The sequence below is a fragment of the Sorex araneus genome, chromosome X (assembly GCF_027595985.1).
Source record: "Sorex araneus isolate mSorAra2 chromosome X, mSorAra2.pri, whole genome shotgun sequence".
Classification (NCBI taxonomy): domain Eukaryota; kingdom Metazoa; phylum Chordata; class Mammalia; order Eulipotyphla; family Soricidae; genus Sorex; species Sorex araneus.
The window spans coordinates 143,920,210-143,936,887 of record NC_073313.1 but is presented as its reverse complement, the minus strand read 5'-3'; the positions used below and the strand labels follow the sequence as shown (position 1 = coordinate 143,936,887).

Sequence of the window (16,678 nt, the reverse complement as noted above, 5' to 3'; positions counted from 1 at the left end):
CCTAAAAACAAATGACAATAAAAACAGAAACTAAGAGAATCTGTCGCATACAGCAAAAGCAGCATTAAGGGTGAATTTCATAGCAGTATAATATTACACCAGGAAACAGAAAAAAATTTAAATAACTAACCTACTTCCACAACTTGGAAACTATGAAGAAAAATAAACCCCAAATTTCATAGAATGAGGTTAATAATAACAATGATAATTATAGTTGTAATAAAAATCAATGATATAGAAATCAAGAGAACAATACAAAGGTTAAGTGAAACCTGGAACAGTTTTTAAAAGAATAAACAAGATTGACAAATACTAAGCTAGACTGATGAAGAAAAATGAGAGAAAACTCAAAATATATCTGATCAGAGATGAAAGGGGAAAAATTGTAACAGACACTAGAGAAATATAAAAGAACACAAAAGTTTACTACTAACAACTATATGCCAAAACATGAAGCAAGAAGAAATGAAGGGGTTTTAAGAACCATCAACCTTCCAAGATTTAATAAGGAAGAAGTAGAAAACCTGAAAAAACAATTATGAGTAAAGAAATTGAAACTAATTTATAAACTCCTTAGGAACAAAAGCCCATGTCCAGAGGGGTTCACCAGTGAGTTCTACCAAAACTTTAAAGATTTACTACATATAGTCCTCAGGTTCTTCCAAAATATTGAAGAAATCAGGTTCCTTCTGTTTCTTTGTTTCAATTTTTGATGCATTGTGATTTATAGTACTATTAATGATAAAGTTTCTTAAAACAGTGTTTCAACTTCATATCCATCACCAGAGTGCCTGCTTCCTTTCACTAGTGTTCTGAGGTCCTCTGCACCCTTTTAGTTTCTTATCAGCTTTAATAAAACAATCTCTACAAAAATATTAAAATCATACAGATATTACTGAAAAAGAAAATTATAGACCAGTATCCCTGATGAACATAAATGCAAAGATCCTCAACAAAACCTTACCAAATGAATCCAAAAGTATATAAAAATGACATAATAACACCACGATGAAGTGGATATTTTTATTATTTATTATTGAATCACCATGAGAACAGTTACAAAGCTTTCAAGTTTAAGTCTCAGTATACAATGATCAAACACTCATCCCTTCACCAGTGCACATTTTCATGCCACCAAGAATCCAAGTACCCCCACCCCACCCCTCCCCCTGCCTGTGTGGCAGATGATTTCCACTTTACTCTCTCTCTACTTTGATTACATTTAATATTTTAACAAAATACCCACCATTGTTATTTGGAATTTTCCCGAACAATCAGACCTGCCTAAAAGGCATCATTTGATAATTTGTTTTCTATTGCTGATTATGAAGAGCATATGATGCCATGTGGCTGCAATAGCAGCCACGCAATTTTTGGTTTCTAATATTTTAGTAATAAGTCTGGAGGAATTTCTGCCAAAACCTGCTGGGTTCCAAGATTGGTTTGTGTGCCTCTGGGATCATGGCCGTTCAGGAGCCAGAGGAGCCATTCGTGGGTGGCAACTCTGGGAGTCGTCGGGGCAGGGAGAAGGGCTGGTTCCACTCCCCATCCCCTGAGGCCCCCGTGTCTCGTCACTGATATCTTATACCTGGCTGTCCAATAGGCTCTGAAAGATTGAGGCCACTGCACAGCCACGGGGAAAAGATAGAAGGGATAACACCTTTCCCCACCCGGAGTGGAATGGCACCATCGTTTAATGCACAGTCCAGATGCATTTCTGCCAAAAGCCACCGGGTTCCAAGATTGATTTGTGTGCCTCTGGGATCATGACCTTTCAGGAGCCAGAGGAGCCGTTCGTAGGTGGCAACTTGGGGCATGGTCGGGGTGGGGAGGAATTGGGGTTAGTATTCAGAGTGCCAAGGATAATTAAATGTATGAAAATCAATCAAAATAATACAACATATCAATAAAAGGAAAGATTAAAATCATATGATAATATTAATTGACAGTAAAGCTTTTGACAAGATTTAATATCCACTTTAGTCTTTCAGAAAAGTGCTTGGGTGTAGTTAAGACTGATAGTCTTCATGAGCACTTCCCTGGCATGAAAATTAGCATCCTGCTGGTCCATTAGGCAGCCTTCAAGATGCACATAAGGCTCACTTGATCATACATGATGCAGGATGTAATCCATAGCACCTGAATATTTGGGGCATTGTGGCTTCAAATTGGAGTAAAGGATTCTTTGCAAGAAAATACAGTCAGTCTTAAATTTTGTACAGGTTTTTCAGGTTCAGCACATACCATTTCAGAAAGAGTTTCAGGAGGAGATAGTGAAAAATTATTTGATTTAGAAAATATGAGAGAAGAGAGTAATGCATTCTAAAAAGAATGTGTGCTTTTCTAGAGAGAAGACAGCTGAGGGTACCCATAGGTTAAAGGAAAATAATTAAACAACCAAAGTTAAAGATGCAGGGGATTCAAGCATGGGGATGCACACTGCTTGCTTTTGCAAAGCCACAGTGAGGTAGCGGCCGTGGCGGGGGTCACATGCAGCCATCATGTTCTTGGCATCGAAGACCTGCTGGGTGAGTTTGGGCACAGTGAGGGCCAGATACTGCTGGTTGCTGTGGCTTGTTAGAGGGGCAAAGCCGGGCATGAAGAAGTGGAGACGTGGGAAGGGCACCATATTGACAGCCAGTTTGCGGAGATTAGCATTGAGCTGGCCGGGAAAGCGGAGACTGGTGGTGACACCGCTCATGGTGGTTGAGACGAGATGGTTCAGGTCCCCGTAAGTTGGTGTAGTCAGCTTCAGGGTGTGGAAACATATGTCATAAAGCACCTCGTTGTCAATGAAGTAGGTCTCATCAGTGTTTTCTACTAACTGATGAACAGACAGGGTGGCATTATAGGGCTCAACCGCGGTATCAGACACCTTGGATGAGGGCACCACACTGAAGGTGTTCATGTTGCGGTCAGGATATTCTTCACGGATCTTGCTGATGAGCAGGGTGCCCATTCCAGAGCCCGTACCCTGGCCAAGGGAATGCGTCAGCTGGAAGCCCTGCAGGCAGTCACAGCTCTCAGCGTCCTTCTGTACCACATCCAACACCGAGTCAACCAGCTCTGCTCCCTCTGTATAATGGCCCTTGGTCCAATTGTTGCCTGTCCCAGATTGACCAAAAACAAAGTTGTCTGGTCTGAAAATCTGACCAAAATGTTCTGAACAAAGAGAGTCCATGGTTCCAGGTTCTAGAACCACCAAGATTGCAGGAGGAACATACTTGCCACATGTGGCTTCCTTGTAGTACATAGAGATGCGGTCCCACTGCAGGTCGCTATCCCCATGGTAAGTGCCAGTGGGGTCGAAGCCATGCTCATCCCTTATGACTTCCCAGAACTTGGCACCGATTTAGTTGCCACATTGACCGGCCTGGATGTGCACGATTTCCCTCATGGTTGCAATTCATTTATTTATTTATTTTTGCTTTTTGGGTCACACCTGGCGATGCACAGGGGTTACTCCTGGCTCTGCACTCAGGAATCACCCCTGGTGGTGCTCAGGGGACCATATGGGATGCTGGGAATCGAACCCGGGTCAGCCGCGTGCAAGGCAAACGCCCTATCCGCTGTGCTAATGCTCCAGCCCCCGGTTGCAATTTATTTTAATTTTGTGCTCACCTCAAGGTGTACACGGGGCAAGAAACTATGCAATTATTCCCCCCTGTTGCTGTTCTCAGGCTGAAAGTCCTGGAGGCTGGAGTAGCAAGGCCCGAACACCGCGACAGCAAGGTTCTGAGAGAGAGTGGGAAAACTATTTAATGTCTATAAAGTGATCACAATATAATAAAGGTAAAATGAGACAAACTGTCTTTACCAACTTGAAATCATATATACCAATATAGATAGGGAGTTACAAACTACAAATACCTCATGTTTGTATAATATGACATTAAGTTTATTAAAATTTATTTATGCCAGATAAGTTGTATAATAAAGCTATTATTAAAATATTATTAGATATATTAATTAAAACCCCAATGATATAAACAATAATTTTATTATATAATTCATATGTCATAGATTTAACCTTTTTGAAATGTATACTTATATAGATTTTAGTTTACTCATAAAGTTGTACAAAAATTGCTATAAATTTAATAATTAACTGCCTCAAATTTATTACTAACTTCAAGGAACCCTGAGATACACAGAGCATAATATCCAGGGTAGAAACAGAAGTTTTTCATTAACTTAAATAAGATGACAGAATCCTTGTTTAAAAGCTAAAAATTCTAATTTTTTTGTTTTTCTTTTCATCACTTCTCACTCTCCCCTTCCTCTCTCTTTTACAACAATACAAGAGTGTTTCTAGTTGCCTATCTTCCCTACTCATCAAGTTCATTTTAGCTCAAGGCCTTGTCACTTATTCCTTCTGCTGGAACACTCTTTTAAAAAAATATTAGTGAATCACCATGAGGTACAGTTGGAGACTTACAAATTTTCATGCTTGCATTTTAGTTATACAATGATCGAGTACCCATCCCTCCACCAGTGCCCATTCTCCATCACCAATGATTCCAGTATCCCTCCCACCACCCCCATCCCATCCCCTCCCACGCCACCCTGCCTCTGTGGCAGGGCATTCCCTTTTGTTCTCTAACCATTTGGGTGTTGTGGTTTGCAATAGAAGTATTGAGTAGCCTTCATGTCCAGTCCATGGCTTTCCTATATGCAAAAAATGAGACAGGAAAGTGACATGAAAAAAGCAATCCCGTTCACAATTATGCCTTTGAAGATCAAGTACCTCGGAATCAGCTTAACTAAGGAGGTAAAGAATCTCTACAAAGAATACTACAAAACACTACTCCAAGAAATGAAAGAGGACAAAAGGAAATGAAAACATATCCCCTGTTGATGAATTGGGAGGATTAACATTGTCAAAATGGCAACACTCCTCAAAGCATTATACAGATTCAATGCGATCTCTAAAAGGTTACCAATGAAATTCTTTAAAGAAATGGATCAAACACTCCTGAGATTCATATGGAACAACAAACTCCCACGAATATCCAAAGCAATTCTTGGGTAAAAGAAGATCTCCCATTACACACCCCAACTTCAAACTCTACTACGAAACAGTAACAAATAAAACAGTATGGTACTGGAACAAAGACAGAGCTGCAGACCAATGGAACAGGGTGGAATATCCCTATACACAAACCCAAATGTATGATCATCTAATCTTTAATAAGGGAGCAAGAAATGTGAAGTGGACAAGGAAAGCCTCTTTAACAAATAGTGTTGGCATAACTGGACAACCACATGCAAATGAATGGGCTTAGACCTCGACCTGACACCATGTACAAAAATCAGATAAAAATTGATTAAAGATATCAACATCAGACCACAATCCATAAGGTATATCGAAGACAAGGTCAGCAAAACCCTCCACGATATTGAAGCTAACGGTATCTTCAAAGATGACACGCAACTAACCAACCAAGTGGAAACAGAGATAAACAAATGGGACTATATTAAACTAAGAAGCTTCTGCACTGCAAAAGATACAGTGACCAGAATACAAAGACAATCTACAGAATGGGAAAGGATATTCACTCAACACCCATCTGATAAGGGGTTGACATCAAGGATATACAAGGCACTGGTTGAACTCTACAAGAAGGAAACATCCAACCCCATCAGAAAATGGGGCAAAGAAATGAACAGAAACTTTTGCAAGGAAGAGATACGAATGGCCAAAAGGCACATTAAAAAATGCTCTGAATAACTAATCATCAAGGAGATGCATATCAAAACAACTATGAGATATCACCTCACACCACAGAGACTGGCACATATCCAAAAGAACAAAAGCAACAAGTGTTGGCATGGATGTGGGGAGAAAGGGACCCTCCTCCACTGCCGGTGGGAATGCTGACTGGATTAGTCCTTTTGGAAAATAGTATGGATACTTCTCAAAAAATTAGAAATTGAGCTCCCATTTGACCCAGCAATACCACTCCTGGAAATGAATCCCAGAGAGGCAAAAATTATAGTCGAAATGACATCTGCACTTGTACGTTTATTGCAGCACTGTTTACAGTAGCCAGAATCTGGAAAAAACCTGAATGCCTGAGAACAGATGACTGGTTAAAGAAATTTGGTACATCTACATAATGGAATACAATGCAGCTGTTAGAAAAGACGAAGTCATGAAATTTGCATAGAAATGGAACACTGTTTTTAATTTTTTTTCATTGAATATCCATGAGAGAGACTACTACAAAGCTGCTCATGATTGTTTTCAGTCACAAATATGATCCAACACCCATCCCTCTGCCTGTGTACACCTTCCGCCACCAATGCCCACCCTCCCTGTCGAACTGTCCACCAACACCAATGGACACAAACCCGGCCTACCTCTATGACAGGCATTTTCCTCTCTCTCTCTCTCACACTCTCTTTCCTTTTGTGCATTATAGTTTGCAATACAGGTACTAAGAGGTTATTGCGTTCATTCATGGAGTTCAGTATTTTTATAGGGAAGGTAGGCTGGAGTAGCTTTTTTAACTGGGTGGTAGCTTTGGGGTATGGAAGTGACTGCTGAGGGTTCAAGATTAGCTGGGACTTTTGATTTCTTTTGAGTTTTACTTATGCGTCTCTGAAGCAAGGCCAGTGGAAGAGCTTAGTGGCACTGAAGCTGGTTCGTGAGGATGACTTCTGGTGCATCCAGGTATATAGGGATGTGGGGGGAGATAGCCTATCCAAACTCCAAGAAAGCATGAAGATTTAAGTCACAAAACCCATATATCCAAATTTTCTTTTTATTTTTTTTTATTGAATCACCATGTGGAAAGTTACAAAGCTTTCAGGCTCAAATTTTCAACAGGTTAGTATCTCAGTGAGGTCTGTGCTGAGTTAGTGGAGTCTGGCTGGGGTCATGGTGGCATTTTTGGATTGTGAGAGCAAGAGGCTGCCAGGGGCTCTGCTTGGGCAGGCATCAGGCTGACCCGCCCTCTTCCAATTTACCCTGGTCTCGAAAAGGTCCTAGATTAACTCTGCTTTTTAATCTCTTTCGAGTATTATTTATGGATTTCTGAAGTGAGTCTGATAAATGAGCTTGTGTAGCTGGGACACAGGTGGTTTGTGGGAATGGCTCCCACATACCTAACTTTTGGCTGTTAAATTTCTCGAGAGACTTGATCCCAAGTTGTTGGGATGAGGCCAGAGGCACAGTGGCAATTTTGGGGGGTAAGGATGCCTGAGGCACCATCAGGCTACTGATGCACTAGTCCTGTGGCTATAGGTTGACCTGCTGGTGACAATGCATTCTTCCACCCCTGTTGGAACACTCTTATCCAAGCTTTTTTTTAGAGAGAGAGAGCTTAATCTTTTATTTTTTTAATTTTGTTTTTTATTGAATCACTGTGAAATAGTTACAAAGTTTTCATATTTGATCCACCACCAAAACCCCACATATCCCCCTCCCACTCCCCCTCTGCCTGTGTGGCAGACATTTTGCACTTTACTCTTTCCTAACTTTGATTACATTCAATTTTCAACAGGAATCTCACTATCGTTACTTGGATGTTTTCCTCCAACAGTCAGACATGTTGGATGGCATCAATAGATTGTATGTTTTCATTTTTCAGAAAAGGTTGTGCGGCCGCGTGGTTTGGAGCTGTCCCAGTCACATCCCGGAGCCGTGTTAGTTGCTGCTCAGTGTCCCCGGGGGCTCCATCTGGAGAAGGCGTACCAGCTGTACCTCCTCCGTCTGGCTCCGCGGTGTTGCTGGCCCTGTCTGGGGTCCGGAGCAGACTCTGGCCTGCGTTGCTTACCAGAACTCCTGGATTCTTCTCTGTTGAATGCGGCAAGATGGCGCCGAGGGTGGGTCGAGGGCGTGACTTCCGGCGGCCGGGGCCACCTGGAGGCTGGGCTGGCGCCGCCCCACTCCAGTGCCCCACCACAGTTTGGAGCTGTCCCAGTCCCGCATCCTGGAGCCGTGTTAGTTGCTGCTCAGTGTCACCGGGGCTCCATCTGGAGAAGGTGTATCAGCTGTACGTCCTCCGTCTGGCTCCCCGGTGTTGCTGGCCCTGTCTGGGGTCCGGAGCAGACTCTGGCCTGCGTTGCTTACCGGAACACCTGGATTCTTCTCTCTTATCCAAGCTTTTATAGTGGCTTTTTTATTTCATAATCCATATATAAATCAATATGCTCTCCTTTAAAAGAGGCTTTCCTTGGGCACTCACTATACAATATCGCTTAGAGCCTCACCTCCCACAAAACCTAGCTTCTCTCATCAGAACCTCTCTCTTTGTAATTATCTTGGGTAGTTACTTATTGTTTAAGTTCATTGCTAGAATGTGAGCTCTGTGAAAATATGTACTTAATTTTATTCAGTGTGTATCCCATAGAAATTAGAATAATGCTGGTGCATAGTAATCTTTAAATAAGTGTTTCCTAAGGTAGATGGAAGGATATCAAGTCCTTACCCCTTTCATTGCTGCAATATTGTAAAGACAAGTTAGGCTATATTTAGAAATAAATATATACAAAAAGTAAAAAAAATCTACAAATAAAACCAGAAATAAAATGAAAAATTGCAACAGAGCTTTACAATAAAGAATGGGTCACTGACCACAACACCCTAAAGGAGAAAGAGAGTAAAATGGAATCCGCCCACCAAAGAGGGGTGAGGGGGAGGGATACTGGGAACATTGGTGGTGGATAATGGGCACTGGTGGAGGGATGGGTACTAGATCATTGTACGACTGAAACATAAGCACAAAAGTTTGTAAGTCTGTAACTGTAACTAATGGTGGTTCATTAAAAACTTTAAAAAATTTTAAAAGAATACAATAAAAAAGGAATGGGTCACTGAAAAAGCTAGTGACTGAATCTACATAAAACACACTTCAACATCATACTGAATAGTAAAACATTGAATAGCTTCCTGTTAAGACCAAGATCTTCAAACAGATGTCCAATCATTCCTGTTCTATTTAACAGTGTGTTGGAAGTTCTAGAACAATTAAGCAAGAAAAATAGTAACAATATGTGTAGTGTAAATGATGGAATAAAAGTATCTCTCTTTTTTTCATGATTTTATTTTATTGAATCACCGTGAAAAAAATACAAAGTTTTCAGGTTTAAGTCTCAGTCATATAGTGATTGAACCCCCATCCCTTCACCAGTGCACATGTTCTATCTATCACCAAGAACCCGAATATACCCCCCTCCCACCCAGCCCCCACCTAAGTAGCTAATGATCTTCACTTTATTCTCTGTATACTTTGAATACATTCAATATTTCAATAGATAACTCACTATTATTGTTTGGAATTTTACCCCAACAATCAGGCCTGCTGAAAAGGCATCATTTAATGATTTCTTTTCATTGCTGAGAATGAAGACTCTATGAGCTGTCACGGCCATGCAGTTTTGGATTTCTGGTATTTTAGTTCAGTTCACATTCTAGATACATATCTGTAAGAAGCCGCTCTGGGTGCCAAAATGGGTTAGAAGACCTTTTGGATCAGATCATAGTCTTTAGGAGCAGAGGGTCCCAAAAGTATCTCTTTTTAAATGATGCAATCATGTATATGGAAAATCCCAAATAATCTATTAAATAACTATCAGAAATAATAAGCTAGTCAACATACAGAGATTCTGGGACAATGAGATTTCCAACCTATCCCTGGCTTATGTAGAAATTGCACATTTTCTGAAGTACCATGTACATGGAATAAAACAGTCTAGACACACAAAGTTCTTAAGTTCTTCCTCCACTCCATCACTGTTGCCCATTTGTGAGAAAGTTAAAGGATTGCATTCGCATATCCTGTGTTCCCATTTTAACTGTGCCAGCCAAGCCAATATACAGAATGTAATTATTTCTGGATAAGTAATCAGTATACCCTAATGAATATTTTCTTTAGCTTTTTATTCTTTCTCTCTCCCTCCCTGTGGTTTTGTTTTTTGTTTGGTTTCCAAGCATTTTTTCTTTTGAGAAATTCCAATATTGTCTCATATTAACTAAGGGAACTACAATGTGTCTATGTCTTATAAGTTATAGGGCTAGTATTAGAGGTCAGAGGTCCCTTGAGGATAGGTGTGGGGATGTATGCATCCAACACAGCTGGAAGGGTTGGCCCGGTGCATATTGGTTTTATGTTTTGTTTTGTGTTTTGGATGATGGCTTAAGATGTCGGAATGATAGGCTTTTGGCTAAGATTTGAGTGCATCTCACAAATGAAGAATGTGGTTTCGTGGAAACTTGCCAATCTGATTAAAATTACTTTAACTCGAAGTGGTGCGGGGATGTGAAAAATGTCCATATCAGACTTAACAGTGGAGACTGTCCATGACAAAGGAGGTAAGAGGTACCCAGTCATTATTTTTTAAATTTTTTATTAGTGAATGACCGTTAGGTACAGTTAAAAACTTGCAAAATTCTGTGCTTGCGTTTCGGTCATACAATGGTTCAGTGCCTTCCCCTCCACCAGTGCCCATTTTCCACCACCAATTGTCCCAGAATCCCTCCCCCTACCCCACCCTGCCTCCATGGCAGGGCATTCCCTTTTGCACGCTCTCTCTCCTTTTGGGTACCCAGTTATTTTACTTTTTCTTTGCTTTTTGGGTCACACCCGGCGATACACAAAGGTTACTCCTGGCTCTGCACTCAGGAATTACTCCTGGCGGTGCTCAGGGGACCATATGGGATGATAGGAATCAAACCTGGGTTGACTGTGTGCAAGGCAAACGCCCTACCCACTGTGGTATTGCTCCAGCCCCTACCCAGTTATTTTTAAGGAGAAAATAACTGAGAACATTAGGAATACTGCTTCCAGCTTCAATTGTCAATATGCCAGTGTTAGGACTGTAGCAGAAAATGAAGCAAAATGGAATTTTTAACACAAAGAAGTAAAGTGTAGACTCAAGGCCAAGATGTCCATGAAAGAATTGACTAAAATACAGTCATAGGTCCTTCTAAAGACACAAATCTAATAGAAAGATTTGATTTATAGATGAACAGGAAAGGTGACTCTTTGCCCAACCACACTGACTTTGTGGCATTCTGAGTGTCAAATTAAGTGTCTGAGTGAAGTTAAAAGGAGGACCGATACAAAAGGATCTCACTCATGTGTGCTATAAAGAAAGGGGTTAACAAATGGTCAAAGGCAATAGGCTAGATAACTGGTAACCATGATGGGTGGGTGAGATGGAGGTAGTATAAGAAAGGAACACTATGACGGAGAGTGTGTTATTGGAAGGTTGTTATTTAACGAATTAGTGTAAATCACAGAGACTAAAATTCTTTTAAATATTTTATATTTAATTTATAAAAAGAACCTAAAATAGGTGGAAAAGTACTAAGGGAGGTTGTTGCGTGAACGTCCGTGTGGTCAGAGGTGCTGAGACAAGGAACGCGGAAGAAATGTATTTCATGGAGGGTCTAGGTTCTCTATGACTCTTAGACAAAGGTAGAGAGCCCCATAATCTCCTTTTATTGATCATGGAAACTCTTAAGGGTGCAATACAGTCACCAAAGGAGTTACAGGAAGATCATGCAAAGTTCTTCTGCATACGGGAAAATAAACAATGTAGGATCTGCATACTGACAACAAACAGGCTTAGTACCTAGGATCTGCATACTGACAACAGGCTTAAGCAGAAGCGGGGATCTGTGAGAAAAGACTGACAATTGTTATAATTTAGGAAATTATTTACTAAGGCAGCCAAAAGAATATGTTCAACCTCATCCAAACCACTGGGCTCATCCTGGTAGCTCAGTCCAGCCCCAACATCTCCTCCTTTTGTTTATGACGGGTTTTAATCATCATAAAAATTTAAGCTGCCTTTCCTTTTTGGATTTTAACTTCCAATTCCTTATCCTTAAGGTAAAATGCTAGGCACAAGAATGGCCAATAACAAGAACAGAACACCTATTCTCACAGATCTTCCCAGCAGTCTCTTAGAATTAAAAGAACTTAAATCATCAGAAATCTTTTGCCATAATTCTGAAAATCCAATACCAGAAAAATAGCTTTTGTGGGTACCATGAATTTATGTCAATATTCAATTATTTTCTTATGCATTAACAGATGTTTTTACCCTATCCCATGAAAACTCAATCACATTATACAGCACATGTGTTATATAGAAAAAGGCAGTATTCCAACCACATTTTAAAAACACCTGAGTGGGAGACTCACTGACTATTCACCAAGCAAAGTAACAATCCAAGGAACATCAGCCAATTTGGACTGCAGTTCAGAGTCAAATTGTCTTTGAGTAGTCCATAATTTCCCAGAGTTCTCATGCTATTTCTGGACGAATTCCACAGTCTATGTTCCTTGCTTCAGAGCTAGTCTGCCACGGCCATTGTCGATGTCATTGCAATGATTCCCCATTGATAGGAGCAATGAACAGGGCAAGGAATTTCTTGATCTGTCAGTTGACAAAATGCTCCAATCATTGGATTATCCTCCCATGCTCGATGACAAGTCACCAGCATTCAAACACCTACTCAGGCTCTGAAAAAATAAAAATTTCCTCCTGCGAGGAGTCTCATAGATGGGTTAATACAAGCATACATGGAATACTGTCTACAGGAAATCATTCCTTCTCCCTCTGTATCTGGGTCTGGATCCGGCACTGGAACTCCCAGCCCACTCTTACAGCCTTGTTAACCACCAAGCCTGAGGGGGTTTGAACTTACACATAAATGTGGTCACAATCAATAGGGGTAAAGTTCTTTCCTTCAGTGGATGCTGCTTCTAGGACAGACTCTCTTTCAGCAGGACAAGACAACCACCCAAGGGCAGAATCCCATGGGTGCGTTTCTCCTCTCCTTGTCCAACAAACATATAAGCATTCATAATATTAATCATTCTGTATGGACACAGTAAGAAATGCATTAAGCTTACAGAATTGCTCTCTTGGGGCCATCTTGATCTCAGACTACAGTGCTCAGGCCAGATTATAGTTTTTCCTATCCCTAGCAGGGCCCTTGTCTCGTCGTTACTTTTGGATCACGACAACATTGTCCATGATCAAGTTCTTAACTTATAGTTAAGAATTAGGCACTTTGGCCAGGCCCATTTCGGGGTAGCACAATAACTCACCACTTGCCCTGGATCCATCCTAACCCTTGTCGGGACCCTGCTTTTGGGGTGCTAGGAACTGAGGGCAACTGAAGCTTAAGTCGAGAAAGCAGATGCCCGGGAATGAATAATATTCAAAGACAATTAAATCCCGAATTATAAAAGCATATTAACAGCTGTCTTCCTTTGTCCATACAAAAAAAGACTTTACTTTTTTTTTCATTTTTTAAAAAAATTTTATTTTATTGAATCACCATGAAAAAAGTTACAAAGCTTTCAGGTTTAAGTCTCAGTCACATAATGATCAAACAACCATCCTTTCACCAGTGCACATGTTCCACCACTAAGAGCCCCAATATACCTCCCTCCCACACCCCCCTTCACCTAGGTGGCTAATGATCTTCACTTTACTCTCTCTATACTTTGAGTACATTCAATATTTCAACAGAGAACTCACTATTATTATTTAGAATTTTCCCCCAACTATCAAACCTGCTGAAAAGGCATCATTTGATAATTTGTTTTCCATTGCTGAGAGTGAAGAATGTCGTGGCTGCGCGGTTTTGGATTCCTGATATTTTAATAATTAAGTCCAGAGAGATTTCTGCCACAAGTCACCGAAAGACAAGGCCGAGAGAGAAAAACCTTTCCCTTTCCCGGGCGGCCTGGGATTGTAGCTCAGTTCACAGTTTAGATGCATTTCTGTAAGAAGCTGCTGGGTGCCAAAAGTGATTAGTAGCCCTCCAGGATCCTAGTCTTTAAGGACCAGAGGAGCCATTGCGTGTGTGTGGCCGCTCCGGTTCTCGAAAAGACATTACTTTAAAGTAAACTATTCAAAAGGCATAAAGAGAGGAGAAAGGCAGTATTAACTTACAATATAAATTCAGTGTCCTAGAAAGATCTGACCTTACAAATTAACAAAATCTGATTAGGGGAAAAGCTAATTAACTGTTTGGGGAAGAGAGCATAGAGAAGAGTTTACAGATCAACAAAGGAATGGGAGTGACTCAGGAACTCCTTTAAGGGTGTGACCCGGAAAAACCTAAGATCCTTGTGCCAATGTGGAAAGGTCTACCCAATGATATCCTACCCATCAAATCATAATTACCATTCTTAGTTTGGCCTTCATGAAGAGCAGGGCCAATTTTCTGTAAGCAAATTCATTTTTAAAATCCAAGTTGGAATGCTGCAGGAAGGGAAAACCCCTCATTTTTCTAATACTGCATCCATATATTAATGATTTTTAAATTGCCATACCAAGCTTATTTCTATTCCTCTGTTGTCTGTTTGAATAACTTAAATTGTAGGGTTCCAATCGATAACATTAATTTAAAAGTTTGCTACTAATCCTCTACAATTTTTCCAACAAATCCAAAATAATTTTTATACTCTCCAGAATAGATGCATTTGCAGCCAAAAGACTTCCTTATTTTAAATAGGTAACACTTCGTCCTATAAAGACACATCCCTTAGTAAAGTTGTTAGGAAGGTAAACCCAATAAGTTAGATTTTGAATAGAGGCACTTATTTATTGTTTCATTAGAGATAGGAGAGCTAAAAAAAAGCTTCAGGAGTTTTCTTTGTGTTAGTGTTGTACAGTACACTAACAACACCGTAGTCAGGGCCCTAATATCTTTCCATGTTGGAATCCCCTCTTGCTGTTTTGTTGGAAGGTATCTACCTTGAGGGAATGCATTCTGGTCCAGATTCAGATCACTGATCCAGAGTATTTTCATTTTTTTTTCTTAGCCATTTCATCTGTTTCTTCTTGATCGCATTTATGGATAAGTTAAAGCCTTTTGCTGGGACACGAGAAACGTTCCTTGTCTGTGGAAATAAAAGCAAAACCTCGCTCCCATCTTTCTGCCCAGCCTAGTATCCAATTTCCAGAGACTGGGTCTGTATAAAGAACTTTACATTTCTGAATAGTTTTTTCTGAGTTATTTCTCTTTGCATTAGAACTTGTTTCTTCCGAGCCATTTTGAACTTCCCAATGTTTTTCTGCAGGTATTATTTTATCAAAGCATTTCAAAAATTTTAAAGTAAACAGTACTCTGGATAACTGCTATCTGGAAGAATCCGTACATATTCCCCCTTTTTGTTTAAGCAACATTTCTTTAAGTGAGCAATTTGCTCTTTCAATAATAGCTTGTCCTGTACAATTACAAGGAATTCCTGTAATTAGAGTTTTTTTATTTTTTAAAAAATTTTAAATTGTATTATTATTTTTTTGAATTTTTAAAATTTTATTGAATCACCGTGATATAGTTACAAGCTTTCGTGTTTGGGTTACAATCTCACAATGATCAAACAACCATCCCTCCACCAGTGCACATTCCCCACCACCAATATCCCGGGTATACCCCCCTTTCCCACCCTCCCCCTGCCTCTAAGACAGACAATATTCCCCATACTCTCTCTCTACTTTTGGGCATTATAGCTTGCATCACAGATACTGAGAAGTCATCATGTTTGGTCCATTATCTACTTTCAGCATGCATCTCCCATCCCAACTGGTTCCTCCAAGCCATCATTTTCTTAGTGATCCCATCTCTATTCCATCTGCCTTCTCCCCTCCACTCATGAAGCAGTATTCCAGCTATGGGGCAATCCCCCTGGTCCTTGTATCTACTGTCCCTGGGTGTCAGCCTCATGTGATGTTATTCTATACTCCACAAATGAGTGCAGCCCCTCTATGTCTGTCCCTCTCTTTCTGACTCATTTCACTTAGCATGATGCTCTCCATGTCTATCCATTTATAAGCAAATTTTATGACTTCATCTCTCCTAACAGCTGCATAGTATTTTATTGTTTAGATGTACCAAAGTTTCTTTAACCAGTCATCTGTTTTAGGGCACTTGGGTTGCTTCCATATTTTGGCTATTGTGAACAGTGCTGCAATGAATATATAGGTAAAGATGTCATTTCTACTGTGCTCTTTTGCATTCTCAGGATATATTCCCAGAAGTGGTATTGCGGGGTCATATGGAAGCTCAATTTCTAGTTTCTGAAGGACTGTCCATGTTTTTCAGTTTTCCAGAAAGGCTGGACCAGTCGACATTCCCACCAACAGTGAAGGAGTGTCTCTTTTTCCCCCACATCCACGCCAGAATTGGTTTCTTTTGTTCTTTTGAATGTGTGCCAGTCTCTGTGGTGTGAGATGATATATCATTGTTGTTTTGATTTGCATCTCCCTGATGACTAGTGATGTGGAGCATTTTATCATGTGCCTTTTGGCCATTTGTATTTCTTTTTTGAGGAAACTTCTGTTAATTTCTTCTCCCCATTTTTTTGATGGAGTTGGAGGTTTTTTCTTATACAGTTCTACAAGTATCTTGTATATCCTGGTTATTAATCCCTTATCAGATGGGTATTGGGTAAATATTCTTTCCCATTCTGTGGGCTCTTTCTATATTTTGATCACTGTTTCTTTTGAAGTGCAGAAGCTCTTAGTTTGATTATATGATACTATACTTGGAAAACCCTAAAGACTCTACAGAAAAGCTCCTAGAAACAATAAGTTGATATAGTAAAGTGTCAGGCTACAAAATCAACACCCAAATGTCCATGGCTTTCTTGTATACAAATAATGAAAGAGAAGAAAGAGACATTGAAAAAACAATCCCATT

General features: G+C 40.2%; 2 pseudogenes; both read right to left on the bottom strand.

Moving 5' to 3' along the window:
- Positions 1–2,389: 2,389 nt before the first annotated feature.
- Positions 2,390–3,397, bottom strand: LOC101557368 (tubulin beta chain-like; annotated as a pseudogene).
- A 257-nt stretch (positions 3,398–3,654) lies between these two features.
- Positions 3,655–16,678, bottom strand: part of LOC129399789 (heat shock protein HSP 90-beta-like) — a 29,808-nt pseudogene continuing 16,784 nt past the window's right edge.